General features: G+C 36.3%; 1 protein-coding gene and 1 non-coding gene across 3 annotated transcripts in view; one reads left to right on the forward strand and one right to left on the reverse strand.

The window, feature by feature from the left end:
• ADAMTS19 (ADAM metallopeptidase with thrombospondin type 1 motif 19) overlaps positions 1-17,286 on the reverse strand; it is a 229,458-nt gene that overhangs the window by 190,854 nt on the left and 21,318 nt on the right. The gene's annotated exons all lie outside the window — the stretch shown is intronic.
• Positions 16,559-16,665, forward strand: LOC121496325. Its single transcript, XR_005989157.1, has one exon. It is a non-coding gene; the product is annotated as a U6 spliceosomal RNA (small nuclear RNA).

Raw genomic sequence — 17,286 nt, forward strand, 5'->3', positions numbered from 1 at the left:
TTCAGTAAGTGAGTATCGACTTTGTACACCAGATGTAGGGGACAGCAGTGATCCAGACTGGTAAGAGCCATCACCAACTTATGTACACTCTAGGAAGGTATACAATTTGCTATTTATTCAACTGAGTCAAAGTTACATGTGCAGTTGCTCTATCACTGTTAATAAGCTTTATGTTGACAGTTTATACACTCATTTATGTCTGTATTCTATTTCAAACACACACATAAAGGTTCAAATATAGCCTGGAAGTATCCCCCCATATACCTAAGTACCAAGGCAGGAGCTGAAAGTGATCACCTAGAGAAGATGAACCAGCCCTCTTCAAAGGACAAGTGTGAAATCCCAAGAGGCTGAGGGGAATCTCTGAAGAGGACAGCCTCACAAGATTCCATAAATGTGGTCCATGAGAGACAAACAGTCACCATTTTAAGCACCTGTCAAACGTAATGCTCAGCACCACTATCCCATGACACAATTACTATGCCATGACACTGTCGCCAAGCCATGACACCTCTGGTCACTCAAATATACTCCTCCCTCCTGCCTCCCTTACAGACTCTGCCTTCAAGGAGCCAGAGGAAGCTCAGGACACTGAGTAGAAGAAATGAAAGCCCTGGATGGGGAAATAACAAGGGCTCTGACTTCACTCCCTCTTCTTCCTGCAAGTGATTAGCTCCAAGAAAGCCTGAATATGAAGGTCATGTGGCAGAGACTAACTTTATGGGAATTTGGAGGGTTTGATGGTTAAAGGATAATATTTTAATTACCAGAATTTCTATGACTAAATTTACCAAGCAACTTCCCCCAACCTAAGAGTGAACAACACCCCAAGGAAGACCAGGAACAAATCCCTGGTTTCTATGATATCCTTTGAGTCCTGTTTACTCAATGAAAAGTTATACATATACAGTAAGAATTCAGGTGCCAAGTATTATAAGGGTTAGAGAGTGATGTGGGGAAGGTCCTTTGGGTGAGGTGACATCTGAGCAGAGATCTGAGAGTTGACCAAGGCAAGTTAGAGCGGAGAACATTCCAGGCAGAAGCAGAAAGAAAGACCATGGGACCAACTTAGCATGTATAAGGAAAACCAAGGTTAGAATGACTAGAGCAGAGAGATAGATCCCTTGGAAAATGATGACTAGAAAGGAACCCAAGGGCATTCCATGGTAGTATCACTTATCTGATTCATATTCAAAAATAAACCCTGATGAAATCCTCCTGTGGTTTTTGGACTATTTATCTTCTTGGACACTGGCTAGAGATTTTATTATGGGATGCTTCATGATGACCATCTGCACTATGTTCTTTCAACAGTCTTATTTTGTCTCCATAATAATTGTGTAGGAATACATGTCATTTCTACAAATGAAAAAAAATATGCTTTCTCTCCCATTTTCTGGAAAACCACTGCCCTTATCTAACTTTTTTGCCAGCATTTGACAGAGATATTCATTTTAAAACAATTTCAAAATGTTCCTTTTTAACTCCATTGTAGATAAACAACATCACAAGTATGATTATAAACAGAAGCTGAGAGCACCTGGCTGGCTGAGTTGGTTAAGTGCCTGCCTTTGGACCAAGTTATGATCTCAGAGTCCTGGAACTGAGCCCCACATTGGGTTCCCTGCTCAGTGGGGAGTCTGCTTTTCCCTCTTCCTCTGCTCCTCACCCTGCTCATTCTCTCTTTCTCTCTTTCACTCTCTCAAATAAATAAAATCTCAAAAAAAAAAAACCACTATTCTATGTTGAAGATGTGAAAAGTGGAAAATGAATGCTCCACCCTAACATTTAGTATCCAAAATTATTTTGTTAAAGATTTTATTTATTTGAGTGAGAGAGAGAGAGAGAGAGAGAGATTGCACACATATGCATGAGTAGGAGAGTCTACAAACCAATTGAGTCACTCAGGTGCCCTAGTAGTCAAAATTACTGACTTTTTATTATTAGAATGGTTATCTCATTTCTCATTTTATAGTCTAATTTTTGCTCAAATCAAGAAAGGCCACCGATTTGATTTTCGTAGAGTTTCTAACATCCATTCACTTTACTGTAATCTCTTATTGCTTAGAATAATTTTTAAATTAATCCCTCAGGATTTTTTTAAAGATTTATTTATTGATTTATTTATCTGAGAGTGAGTGAGAGAGAGCGTGGCAGGAGGGTGGGCAGAGGAAAAGGGAAAGAGAGAATCCCAAACAGACTCCCCATTGAGCGCAGAGCCAGATATAGGGCTTGATCTCACAAGAACTTGGTATCATGAGCTGAGCCAAAAATCAAATGTCAGATGCCTGACTGACTGAGCCACCCAGTACCCCATCCCTCAGGATTTTTACAGATTCTTTAAACATGCAAAAAAGTGAGTTGAGGAATAGGAAGCAAATTCCTTTTTTATTGTTGTTGCAAATTCCATTTTAAATCTACTTGTAAGTTTATCAACCAGTCTAGCCAAAAGCTATTATGTTCTACTGTAGCTTCCTGATGATTATGTGTTACAAATGTATCTACTGAATACCTGTCACATGACAATACGCAAGGCATTGAAGATTCAAAAATGAAGAGATTTTAATCCTTATTTTTATGGGCCTTAACTATTAAAGGGAAAGGAAAAAAATCAGGCCTTCTGACAAGCATAAAGAATTATAAATTGTGAAAAGTATCATTGAAGAAACAAACAAGAACCTGGAAGAAAGACAATGGAGATTGAAATGCTAGAGAGGGTGACCCACTGAGACATTTCTAAGGACTGAGCATTAGATGCAAGACCCAAAGAAGGAGTATCAAAAAGACTGTAGGCAAGAAAAGGTTGGCGTATTAAGGCAGAGGACACCACATACCAAGACTATGACCCTAGAATACACATGGGAGAAACTCAATAGATTGACTTTGTGTTTACAAAAATGTATACTTTGAAATTATTATTTATTACAACCTATATTTGTGTTCTATATATTTATGCCACAGTAAAACTTATTTTAAAAATGAAACCAGGGGCACCTGTGTGGCTCAGTGGTTGAACATCTGTCTTTGTCTCAAGGCGTGATCCCAGGGTCCTGGGACCAAGTACTGTATCACTCTCCCCGTGGGGAGCCTGCTTCTCCCTCTGCCTATGTGTCTGTCTCTCATGAATGAATGAATAAAATCTTTAAAAAAAAGAAAACCGAAGTATAAATAATGTAATAATATTACTTAGCAATACAGAGGCAAGGGAAATACTGAAAGAAATGCAACTGCTCCTAGAAGGCAGAAATCAAGCACAGAGAGGAGGGAGCAAAGTAGTTTATTTTTTTCTTCCTAAATATTTAAGATAACATTTCAAACAATGTACACATATGACTGAGATGACACTTTAGTTTAAGAGAGAGGCTGAAATGGAGGGATACAAGACTTGTTGAAGATGGGCCACTACTGTAATTAAAGCAATTAATAATGGTGGCATTAGTGTAAAGTCTATTGAGAAAGACCTATAGATGTGTGAGGACAGTGTTAAAGAATCAACATGGAGACTGAGGCAGTGGCAGGAATGACAAGACAAATAATAACAGTAGCAAAAACAGGACAGCAGGGTTGGCAGGGCATGATTCATGGAGGGTTCTGAAGACCATGAGAAGGCACTTAGGTTTTGTTGGACGTGTAAACGGAGGAACTGACAGTGGATAGCATGATCAAATAGAAATTTTGAAGAAAGTCACAGGTTATTTTTAGGAAACATATTGTAGGGTGACAAGGGGAGAATGAGGAAGACTAGTTTGAGGCCATTGCAACAATTTAAGAGCAAGCCTATGGTGACCAGACCTAAGGAGCAACACACAGGGGCTGAACTAAGGATACGGAAAAAAGTAAGCACATTTGAGATTAATTTCAGATACTCATACAAACCAGAGGGTGACCACTCAGATTTGTTAATGGTTTAGGTGCTGGGACATGGAGGGACAATAACTCAGGGAATTCAGGATGACTTCAGAGCTTCTGGCTTAAGTACTTCAGAGGGAGACATGCAGGTCTGTAACTGAGATGTAAATCAAAAGACCTTATTAGGTTTGATGTATCTGTAAAATATCCAAGTGGAGAAATCAAGTAGACAGTTGGAGTATGGAGCTTAGTGCACAGTTTTGAGCTGGAGACATGTGTCTGGGAGCTGCCAACATAAAGATAATCTTTCAATCCATGGGAAAGAGTGATGTTATCCAGAAAGGGAGTGTAAAGAGAAAGCAGAAGAGCCTAAAACCAAACCCAAAGGACCATAACATTGAGAACCAGAGGACTCAGCAAAGGAGATGGAGGAGGAAGGGCCAGTGAGGTTAAAGGAAAGGTAGGAGCTAGCTGATTTTTTTAAATAAGAATAAACTCTTCCTAGAAGTAGTCTTTAAAAAAAGACAAGAATAAGCTCTCATTCAGTTCACTCCAAAGAAGCTATTGCCCTAACCCATATTGCTCAGGTTAAAAATTCAGTAGCCTTATGCAAGATGATCAAACACATGTGCTCGTGCTTCTGTTAAATTCAACAGCAAAAACCCAAGTGAAAGAACCCTCCCGTGCCTACATCAATCAGGGTTCTCCAAAGTCCTAATAATGTGACTTTTGTTTTGTGGCAAGTAAGAGAATTTTGCATGTTCCATTTTTGGGGGGAGTTATGGGGAGAATATGTTTATTAACTAACTCTGCTCGCCCTATGCACTCTTTTAACAGTTGGCTTCCAGCTTGCCACTCACCCTAGCACTTAGTGAGCTGGTGCATATTCAGTCGTGCACCTAGTTGTTAAAGGGTTAGTCACTCAGTGATTTCGCAGAGCCACTCACCATGGTGATGAACCCCTACAGCACTTATCTCATGCAATTCCAGCCCAGTTATGTGCTTCCAGTGGAACTGAATGAGACCACTGAGGAAGCTGCACAGCTGCAATGTGGGGAAGTACTCATCACTGCCAGGTCTTACTGGTGACCTCACAATTAAGAGAGAAGCTGCCAACCTCCTACATACCCCTAGAGAGTGGATGCAAATTCAGTTTACCATAGAAACAAGATTAGTGGAGCAAACTAGCCAAGGGCCATAGCACTGGTACTCAGAGACATGGAAAATGTGCTCCAACTTCTCTTCCAGATTCAACTAAAGGTCAAAATAAATAAAATACTTAATTGACTCAACAATATTTACTGAGTGTATACTATGTGTCAGTGAATGTGCCAGATGTAGGAAGTACAGCAGTGCACCAAACATTTTAAAACAGCCAATCTTAAGTATCTTTAATAATACAGACAGTCCCCCAATTATAACGGGTTTGACTTAATAAAATCTGATGATGGCGCAAAAGAGATGTGCCTTCAGTAGAAACCATACTGCAAATTTTGAATTTGGATCTTTTCCTTGTCTGGCGACATGCATACCACACTGTCTGTGGTGAGGCTGGGCAGTGGGAGGAGCCACAGCCGCTGTCAGCCACGCGATCCCGAGATTAAGCAATCCAATCATTGAGCCTACAACCATCCTGTACCCACTGAACCATTCTGTTTTTCACTTGCAGTACAGTATTCAATAAATCACATAAGAGAGACAACACTATATTATAAAATACACTTTGTGTTAGATGATTTTGCCCAGCTGTAGGCTAAGGTAGATTATCTAAACACATTTAAGGTAGGCTAGGTTAAGGGATGATGTTAGGTAGGTTACGAGCATTGAATGTGTTTTCGACATACGATGTTTTCAATTTATGATGGGTTTATCAGGATGCAACCCCATCATAAGTCAAGGAAGATCTGTAAATAAGGAGTTTCATTATTATAGATTTTAAGTCTTCTTTCTCATTTGCATGCACATCAGCAAAATGTGCTATTAGTTTGCCATTTAGGACCCTTGGATAATTCAAATATTCTCCCCCACTCCCATTTTGAATGGCAAAAGATAATACCCAAGAAATTATATTGGTGTTTTGCCCCCTTATAGGGAAAAATAAATCTTGTACCAACAAAGTTCTTCCATACATAGCCTGTTTCTGAACTTCAAGATCCCTGAATACCAGTCTGTGAGTAGGCAGTGCTGAACGAACACACTTGAGCGTCTTTCCTCCCCACCTTTCTCTACTTTCTCTTCTTTTGTCCCATCAGTGAGTACACAGGCTCATAAAGCTACTATAATATCAGGCTGACTTAAGAGGTCATACACCTAAAGAGCTAAAAAAAAAAAATGGGGTAAAAATCAGGAAATGCAAAGCACTCTGCACATACCAGACCACATCAGGAATATTATATCCATGCATCACGATGTAAAAAGGACATTTATAAACAAGAGCTTATCCAAACCAAAAATCAGGGGTCATTTTGTTCCAAATTCCACCCAGAGAAGAAACATTCATCAACACCTTTGATAAATATTTAATATTCTGCTTATGCATTTCAATCACTAATAGGGCAGTCACTGCTCTGAAGCAATCCAGACCTCTAACGGACAGCAGTAAGTCTCAGAAATATTTTTATAAAAGGTCCAGAAGGCTTCTTCACCACCACATTAAATCACAAGTCCTGACTGTACATCCTAAGCACCTTTTCACATTTCAAATATATGACAAATATTCTCATGGCCTCTGTGTTTGTGGCCAGTTACCATAACCATCCCTGATATGAAATCTGTCTTCATTCTTTTCATTTTACTTGTATGCTCTCTAGTTTATCAATGCAATTCTTAGGTTTGATATTATTTGATTTTAATGTAAGTAAGTGAATGTTCAATAAAAAATATCTAGCACTTAGGATAAGTTGAAAGAAAAGACTGCAGGAAGAGTAGCACATTAAGCATCTGGTATAGACTGGCATAGGACAATAAGAGAGGAAGTGTTTTTATTTATAATTACCACTCTTTACTAGGAAGTATTTCAAACCTTCAGAAATATATAGAATAGAGTATTCAAGATTCAATTCCCACTATTTAACAAACATTAATATTTATGCACTGTAGATAACTTTTTAAAAATATAATAGATTCAGTTGAAATGGACCTGTACACCTTCTCAAAACCAATTCCCTCCTCTTATTGCTAAGAGGTAACAACTACACTGAAGATATGTGTATCTTTTGCACTCATGTTTTAAGTTTTCACTAAAATGTATTGTCTTTGCATTGAGCATGCTTGGATCTATTTAAAAAGATTTGCTCTGGTAGCTGTACAGAGGATAGGGTACAGATGGGAGAAAGGCCACATGATGACAGGTAATTGGTGGCTCAAGTATAATGTAGAGCTTACAATGTTTGAATGTGCCCTCTGAAAGAAAAAAAGGAATTCAGGATCCACAATATGATTTTTGGCCCTTATCAAAGGACCATCAGCAAGATGAAGAATAACATGAGGAGAGGAGAATTTGGGGTTGGAGTAGGAGAGATGATCACTTCAGCTTAGAACATGTTAAGTTTGATATATCTACTAGACTTCATGTTGAAATGTCAAATACGTATCTGGATATACCAAGTTGGAGCTCAACAGAGAGATCTAAATTAGAATTACCTATTTTGGAATCGCTGGCATACAGTTGGCATTTAAGCTATGAGACTGGGTAAGATCCCCAAATAAGTGTACCCACAAAAGAAAACAAGTCCCCTGACTAAGCACTGGGTCACACCTGTTAGGAAGGCACAAAGAATGATCAATGAAGTAGCCTGAGAGGGAGCAGTTAGGAAGTTGTAGAATCCTAGATGGTGAGTAATAAAGACACGTATCAAGAAAGAAGGGTAGCCTTACCAGTTATTCCCAAACTGCTGAAGGTCAGGTAAGAGAAGAATGTATTAGTAGCCCCAAGTGAATATCTGTCTCTATCAGCTCCACATTCTCTATCCTTTGCAATGAACTATTCTGAAATATAGACATTTATTTGTTTATAATTCAAATAAAAAGCTAGAATGACTACTATTCAATTCCTTATTTCATTAATTCATTAATATGAATCTCAATGGAAGATAGAACATCTGAACTCAAAATTTACACATATATAAAGCTTTTGTAACTTTAATATTAATGAATGGAATGTCTTTGAAATGAAAATGAAATATTAGGAAAAGTAAAATATTTGAGAGCAGTCCATCATGAATAAACAGAAAAGTAACTGGGGTGTGGTGCTTCTTAAATAGATAATACATGGAGTTGCCTGGGTGGCTCAGTTGGTTAAGTGTCTAACTCTTGATCTCAGCTCAGGTCTTGATCTCAGGGTCCTGAGTTCAAGCCCCGTATTGGGTTCCATACTGGGAATGGAGCCTAGCCTACTTAAAAAAAAAAAAAAAAAAAAAAGATAATACATGGGTAATATTGACTCCTGTCTTCTATCTGGATTGTTATAAAATATAAAAGTTAAGTCATTTTATTCCATCCAAATTTTATTTAAATTGTAGAATTTCTCCTTTATTACTGAAAGTTTTATAACATTATATGCAACCAAGATATTAAAACTATTTTTAAATACTGACTCCACCACACACACAAAAAATGGGCAACCACTTACAGATTCTCAGCACTTGCAAACTGAATTAGAACCCTGTTAATTTTCTTATCTAAGAGGTTGATTAAAATTGTTGAATAGGCAGAGACAGGGACAGAATCATGACATTTCCTAGAAACCTCTTTCCTATTTGTATTAGTAGTCTTAAGATAACTTCATTTAAATAGTTAGAAATCCAGAGGTGTTCCCCAGGTGGCTTAGTCAGTTAAGGGTCTGCCTTTGGCTCAGGTCATGATCCCACAAGCCTTGGACTGAATCTCGCATTGGGCTCCCTGCTTATTAGCAAAGTGTCTGCTTCTCCCTCTCCTTCTTCCTCTCTCCCTGCTCTTGCTCCCTCTTTCTTTCTCTCTCTCTCTCTCCAAATAAACAAAATCTTACAAAATAAATAAATAAATCTAACTAAATGTTCTCATCCTGAATGACTAAGTCACTTTTTAAAACTTACTATACAGCATCTCACTTAAAAGAAAAAATGCTATTCAAAACTCTGAAAGGAATACTTTAACTGAGCTCAACTAAAAATGGAAAACATTTTGGACTGGGAAGACATTTGGAATAAATATGATTACCACACACTGATTCTGTAAATGACAGTCATAAAGACTCTAACACCCAAATGAATAAACCATATGTACATTTCATAATGAACACAAACAAACAGGAACAGGTATGGAATCATGGTTAGTAATTTTACAAATGTAAATTCCAAAAGCATGCACAATTGCATTGTCACATAGAAATAAAATTTTAAACTATAACATATCAAGGGTTGGGAGGTTCCCAGAATAACAGGTACTCTGAAACAGTGCTGGTGGTAAAAGAGTTGTTTATGAACACTCTGGAGAGCCATTTTACACTATCTCATAAATAGAGATGTGTATTCCCAATGTCTCAGCAGTTTCACCAATAAGAAATATTTGCACAAGCGCATAAGGGAGAAGTCAAGTGCAAGACTGGAAGTGAAAACTGCTCCTCGTAATTAGACAAATAGGACAACAACTTGCATGACCTCTGTGTGAATCAATCTAAAAGAATAAGGTGGTAATAAAATACATGTTTTTAAAAGCCATTCATAGTGGTAGTGTTTACTTTGCAAATTCTCTCAGCTATCTAGGATAAAATGACACATCTACATCAGAACACATGGATTTATTAAGAGTTAGGGATTCTCTTGTTACCTAACTAGACTCAATTCCACATGGCCAGTACTTATTTCATCTTTCACAAGCCTGAAACTCATTATTTATTGTTTGGTAAACTCAACATATGTATGTGAGTGCTCCATGTAATCTTCATAGAATATTACAAATTTATTCTTACCTTGTAAGAGTATTCTTTACCTTGTAAAGTACTTAGCACAGTCCCTAGCAGGCTACCCATGCACATTCTCTTCTCATTTCTGCTTCCTACACATTCTTCTGAAATTTCTGAAAGCTGTGTAGGAAATTGAAGGTTATAGGAAAACAAGGAAATCAACCCATCATCTCTGTGGGTGTGCATTTTATTAGTTACTTTGATCACTTGGCCATGAGAAGTCACTATGTAATTTATTTGTACTTGAATGGGGAATTGTCAGAGTCCTTTTGGAAATTAGATCCTAGAGGCCACTTTGGCACTAAAAATTTGAAAGGAGTTTTGGAGGAAGAATGTTAGTGAGAAAACTTCATTTAACTGCTCAATCAACCAATAGATATTTCCTGTAATGCAAGAGGTAGTTAGGTTAATGCTTCCTTTCAGACCTATTTAAATAAATTGATGTACAAATTGCACATAGGCATACTACTACTTATGTTAACCTAATTTAATATTACCCATTCATTTAATTAAAAATATCTAATAGCATTTCCAAAAGTCTAGATTATTTCATGCACTGACCAAAATATTTTCCTTTTTTTTTAAAGATTTTATTTATTTATATATGAGACACACAGAGAATGGCAGAGACATAAGCAGAAGGAGAAGCAGTCTCCCTGCAGGAAGCCTGATGTGGGACTCGATCCCAGGACCCTGGGATCAAGACCTAAGCCAAAGGCAGGCGCTCAACCACCCAGCCACCCAGGTTAGGGTACCCCGACCAAAATATTTTCCATTCTTCATTTTCATTTTAACTAAAACACATTTAAGCTCCCCTTACAGTGAAGTTCTAAATAATTTACTGCATCTTAAAAGGTGAAGACACAGAGACAGTGAGAGGGTAAGTAAATTGCCTAAGGTTACATAGTCAGTACAGTTGTCACGGTGGAGCTTGGCTTCAAACCCACACACTGGCTCCTGAGTCCACACTCTTAATTTAAAGGATCCAAAGAGCTTCACAAGTAAGCTTATTACCCTCTGAAAATTCCATTTTCAATTGGTAATGACTAAAGTTTTTTTTTCTCTGTAAACTTAGTACTAAACTAAAAAGTATATATATTGTTTCAGCTGCATGTAAAAGGAGGTTTTCCTAAATGGAGGTATTTTGTTTTGTTTTGTGTTTTTGATGTTTGGGGGTTTTAGGCCATAGCACATGAAATTGCTTTTTATTGTACATCAAACATTCATATATTAATAATTTCATATAATTCAGCATATGCAGAACAAACCTTAAGCATAAATGAAAAAGGCAGAGGATGTAGCACTGAAAGACCAAATTCAGTACTTAATCACATGGGATCAGTGTCCACTTAAGCAAATAATATAACCTCCTTGGTTCTTATTTTTCTCACTGCTAGAGTTAAAAAATACTAAGATCTGTTGATAAGGGTTCCTGAGAAATTAACAGTTTAACCTATAAAAAAAATTCTCATCAACTGTAATGTTCAAAACAAGCATGATGCACTCCTCCAAATAACAGAGCCAAAGCCCTAATCACAAAAGATGGATGCTTCCAAAGCATCTGCACAACTCGGAATATGCTTCCTAGAAAATATGAAAACAAGCAATCTCAGGAAATTATAACTGACTGTGCATCCATCCAGGAAACTACGAGCCAATGGTCCTAAAAAGATTCTCATAAATGATAAAATGGAAGATTTGAGATCACTGAATTAAAAAAAGGAAAGGTTTTGAAAACTGAAGCTGCCATAGGCCAGTAGGTTTGGAAATGGGCTTCTTCACCGTGACTTCATTGAACATCCCACCACAGGATATGGAGCCTAGATCACTGTGGTTACCACAAGGACCTAGCAGACAACTAACACTTTCCAAATCACAGAGAGGTGAACAGAAGGAACAGTACAGAAAAGAGAATCCAAGAGGCACTGTTTTCTCTCACTTCTGCTGCAGTACCTTTCTTTTTCTTCTGATATTGAGCTTAAAGATGAGAAAACCTACCAACTGTTTTTAGTTAAGTGTATTACTTTTTCACAATGGGCACTCGATAAAGGTTAGCCTGTAGGTGAATAATGATGTCAAAATTACTACCTACTGGCTCGAGTAGTAAATCACAACTATGAACGAAAGCTAAATGGGCTCAATTGTGACATCAAGTCTCATCTTCATAGACTACTAAAGCTTTGTAACATTTTGAAATGTATTCTATACCCTGGATTAATTTCCTTAAACACCACTCATTCAGTTTCAAGAGCATGCATGCCAAATTTGGTTCACTTTTCAGCCTTAGGAGCTGGGCTGATGGTTGGCAGATAAAAATGGGTGTGAGTATCTGTGTAAAGCTTAGTCAGGACAAAGGCAACATTAGGAGTGAAATTAAAGCGGCCCTTTCCTATCTTATGAATAACAGCTTCCTGTCCATTAAAGGAAATGATATATGTGAAAGCACTTCACACAACTATAAATCTTTATAGAAAGTGAACTATTCCTGTGTTCTACCTTACAAAGTCTTAAGTACCGTATCTCTAGATAACGAAGATTTTCAATTCAACATAAAAGCCTGGTATGCTTCCTTTGCTATGGCTGTTAATAGGATCTCTAGCAGAAAATAAATAAAACCAGAGGCCTAAAAATCACACCACCCACACAATACAGAGTTACAACATTGCCACATGCTTTCTTTGGGGTTTGCAATTTATCTGGGACCTATTATTTATTCAATTTATCCAACACGTAGACTTCAAATCCATATATGGGTATGAATCCCTTCAGGTTTGATTCAACAACTACCCAAAGAATACATATGAATTACAGTTCTCACTAAACAGTATATGCCAGAGTAATTGCTTTAAAAGAGTTGAAGACACATGTTTTATTGAATTACACTCTTAGTAAGAACCCAGACCACTTCTGCAGACTGAAAGTAATTATTTCAACAAACTGAGATTATTCCAATCTGAGAAAGTTCATCTAGAAAATGTTATGCTATTTGGAATTTAGTACAAATGCCAAGAGAAAGGATACATGTATTTAATATTTTACATATATAAAAAGATGAAACACACAAAACTTTAAAATTCAATTATATTAATTAGTATGTATATGTGAATTATACATTTTTATATGTATATTATGGTCCATGAACAGAAATATAACCATTTACAACTGAATCAAGGCACTATACAAGATGGTGAGCTGGAGCTAAGCTATGTTATTATAAACATATATATATATGTATATACATATATATGCACTATACACACACACACACACATACACTTACTATAAGACAAACTTTAATTAAATTTAAAACAGACCTGAAAGGCCATAAAATTGAAATATTTAATATTGACCTACTACAGAGTGAAGTATTTTTGTTTTTGTTTCTGGAGTTTTTTGGGGGGAAGAGCAGAGGGAGGAGAGAGAGAATCCCAAGCAGGCTCAACATCCAGTGCAGAGCCTGATGCAGGGCTGGATCTCACAACGCTGAGATCATGACCTGAGCCAAAATCAAGAGTCAGACACTTTACTGACTGACCCACCCAGGTGCCTCTACCATGAGTTTTTAAGCAACTTTATTTATAGAACTTTAAAATGCAAAGAGTTTAACTTTATGGCTAAAGTGCAGTTATATATATATATATATATATATATATATATATATATATATATATATATATAAAATAACACCATATGTTGAAAAACCATCTTGCTTTTTAAGCCCTGACTCAAATTTTTCTCTGCATCTTGAAAGTCCCCCACTATCCCTTTGAGAGAAAATAATCTTGAAATTCTTGAGGAATTAAAATAAATGCCTAGGTTAAATAGATATCTAAGAAAGAAGTTTTAGTTGCCTCAACTTCACTCTGTTTAATTAGTGATAATTATATTGGAAAGAATATCTAATTCAAGTTTTACCTGTATTAAGCTAAATAGTATGTATACCTGACAGGAGTGAGCAGACGAATGCTAGAGGCAAAGAAGAAAAGAACTGAGGTCTCTCCCTCTCCCTCTCCCTCTCTGTCTCTGTCTCTCTCTCTCTCTCTCTCTGTCTCTCTCTCTCTCTCTCTCTCACACACACACACACACACACACACACACTCATTTATTATAAGTTGGCATTATACCTTGTGACCTTACTAAATTCATTTTTTAGTTTTAGTACTATTTAGTAGGTTCCTTAGGATTTCCCATGTATATGATCATGTTGTCTGCATATAAAGACAATTTTACCTCTTTCTGTTCTATCTACATGTCTAATTTTTTAAATTAATTTATTTACTTTTGCTTATAGTACTGGTTAAAATCTCTGGTGCAATGTTGAATACAAGTGGTGAGAATGAATATCCTCATCCTATTACTGATAATACAGTCTTTTGCATTTAAAAATGATGTCAACCAAGGTTTTTTTATTTTTCTTTTTTTGTAGATGAGCATTAACAGGTTTTGGTAAGTACAATCTAGCCTTAGTTTGCTAAACACTTTTATCAGAAATTAATGTTAAATTTTGTCAAACTATTTTTCTGTATTCATTGGCATTGTTGTATACTTCTTCATTTGTTTCATGTATTGAATGACATTGATAAATATTTTTAAGGTTAAGCCATCCTTGCATTCTTGGGAAAATCGCTTTCTGGTCATGATATATTATTCTTTTTATCTATTGCTGGTTTTTATCTGCTTATATTTGGTAAGTATTTTAATGTCTATGTTTCTGTGGGATTAAACTATGGGTTTTATTTTTTTTCTTGGCAATATCTTTATCTGTTTTGTTTGTTTGTTTGTTTGTTTGTTTGTTTGTTTTTGAGGGAGAGAGAGAGAGAGAGATGGGGAGGGAGGAGCAGAAGGAGACGGAGTGAGAATCACAAGCAGGTCCCATGCCCAGCACAGAGCCCATGTGGAGCTCAATCCCACAACCCCGAGATAACGACCTGAGCCAAAATCAAGAACTGGCCGCACAACTGACTGAGCCACCCAGGCATCCTTCTTTATTTGTCTTTGACATCAGGATAATGCTAGCCCTATAAAAGTATTGGGAACTGTTCTGTTTCTTCAAATGACTTGAAAGAATCTGTGGTATTTCATCAACGGATGGTTAACAAAATTCACTTCAATTTGGCCCTGGAATTTTCTTTGTGGGAAAAATTTTAACTATAAATTCAATCACACTTTATTTAGAGCTCCACAGATGTTCTGCATTATTTTTTGAGTCAGTTTATTAATATGTATCTTTCTTTTTTTAATTTTATTTATTTATTCATGAGAGGTACAGAGAGGGAAAGGCAGAGACACAGGCAGAGGGAGAAGCAGGCTCCATGCAGGGAGCCTGATGCAGGACTCAATCCTGGGACTCCGGGATCATGCCCTGGGCCAAAGGCAGACACCCAACCACTGAGCCACCCAGGTGTCCCTTATATGTATCTTTCAAGGATTTGTCCTGTTCACCCAGTGTTATAAACTTTCTTGACATAAAGTTGTTCATAACATTCCCTTATTATAATATTAATTCCAAAGAAACCATTGTGATGTCTCCTTTTTATTCCTAATATTGATAACTTGTGTTTTTTCTTCGATCAATCTAGCTGGAGATATAGCAATTTTATTATTCTTTCCAGAAATTTTATTTTTCTCCACTATTTCTGCTTTATTTAACTTCAATGCTTACTGTTCTTACATATATTATTTCCTTCTATGCATTTTGGGTTTAATTTGCTCTTTTTTTCCTGATTTAAGATTGAACTATCGTATTCCCTGACATAAGTATTTAATGATATAAATTTTCCCATAAGTATTACTTAGCTGCATCCCATATATTTTGATACAGTGTTCTCATTTTATTTCATTTCAAAATATTTTTTAAATTTCTCAGTGAATTCTTCTTTGATCTATGTACTATTCGGTAGTGTACTGTTTCACTTACAAACTTATACTAATTTTCAGGCATTATTTTGCTTGCTGATTTCCATTAATTTCACTGTTGCCAGAGAACACATTAATATGTTTTCAGTTATTTTAAATTTTTTGAGAAGATTTTTTACAGCCCCACCACATATGATCTAGCTTGATGACTGTTCTAAGTGTTTTCTGGCAAAATTTTCTGGAAGTGGGTTAGTGGTATTGTTCACTTTTTCCATTTTTAAAACAAATTTTTCTATGGGTGCATGGGTGGTGCAGTCAGTTGAGTATCTGACTCTTGGTTTCGGCTACTAAGGTTGTGATCTTGGGATCCTGGGATTGAGCCCAGTGACAGGCTCTGCATTCAGCATGGAGTCTGCATGGGATTCTCCCTTCCTCTTCCTCTGCCTGTCCCTTCTCTGTGCTCTCTCACTCTCCCTCTTTCAAATAAATGTTTACAAAAATAAAAAAACAAATTTTTCAATTTGCTCCACTAAAGACCAAAATGTGAGTAAAGATTAGAAAAAATAATAGTCTGACAATACCAGAAGTTTGTTGGTATGGATGTGGGAAAACACACAGCTGGCAAGAGGAAATTGTATTATAATCACCATAAGGAACCACCTGAATATATATAATAATTAGTGAAAATAGGTACATCGAGAAGCCAACATACTATTGATAGGCATATACCCAAGAGAAACCCTCACACATGTGCACATGAAACTCAAAAAAAGAAGATCATTATTCTATTTTAACTCCAAAATGTAAAAACTAAAGGGGAGGCAAAGGTGAATGAACAGTAATAATAGGTGAATGGATAAATAAACTATACTATATCCAAACAAGTATTGCAGTTTAAAGGGTAGACAAGACATACTTGCTTCAGCAGTACATAGACTAAACTTGGAATGATGCAGAGAAGACTGGCAAGGCCCCTGCACAAGGATAACAAGCAAATTCATGAAGCATTTCATATTTTTTAAAAATGAAACAATTCAAAAATACAATATGAATTTTTTAAAGCCAGTTCTTTTTTGGCTATCCAGATGGGGCATCTAGTGGCTAGAGGCCAAAGATGCTATTAAATATTCTACAATGCACCAAACAGCCCCAACAACAATTGCCCAAAATGTCCTTGGTGATGAGGCTAAGAAATCCTGCTCTGAGAATAATTTATTTGCATTATTTCTCTAATCTCAACTATAACCATATGAAATAGGAAATATTTTTCCTTGTGTTAAATATGAAGCAGAATGTCAGATTAAATGTCTTATTCAAAGTAACATATAATAAATAGCAAAGCTGCTTGTTCTTAACTAAGAAGTTATATTAGCATTTTAAATAAATTACTATGTTCTCATATTATGGAATATTATATAGTTGTTTAAAAAGATTTACATAAATGACATAAAATTATCTTAAGGCTACAAACTTGAAGATATTTGCAATGTATATAACTAATAAAATATTAGTACATTAAACAAATAAAAATTTTCCATCATTCAATTAAAAAGTTACAAAAGTTATATCCTGTTTATATTATAAAAGCAAAATTAAGTGTATAAAAATACCAGAAATGTTACTCACTTATGGCCCTATCT

This window comes from Vulpes lagopus, chromosome 7, assembly GCF_018345385.1.
Source record: "Vulpes lagopus strain Blue_001 chromosome 7, ASM1834538v1, whole genome shotgun sequence".
Lineage (NCBI taxonomy): Eukaryota > Metazoa > Chordata > Mammalia > Carnivora > Canidae > Vulpes > Vulpes lagopus.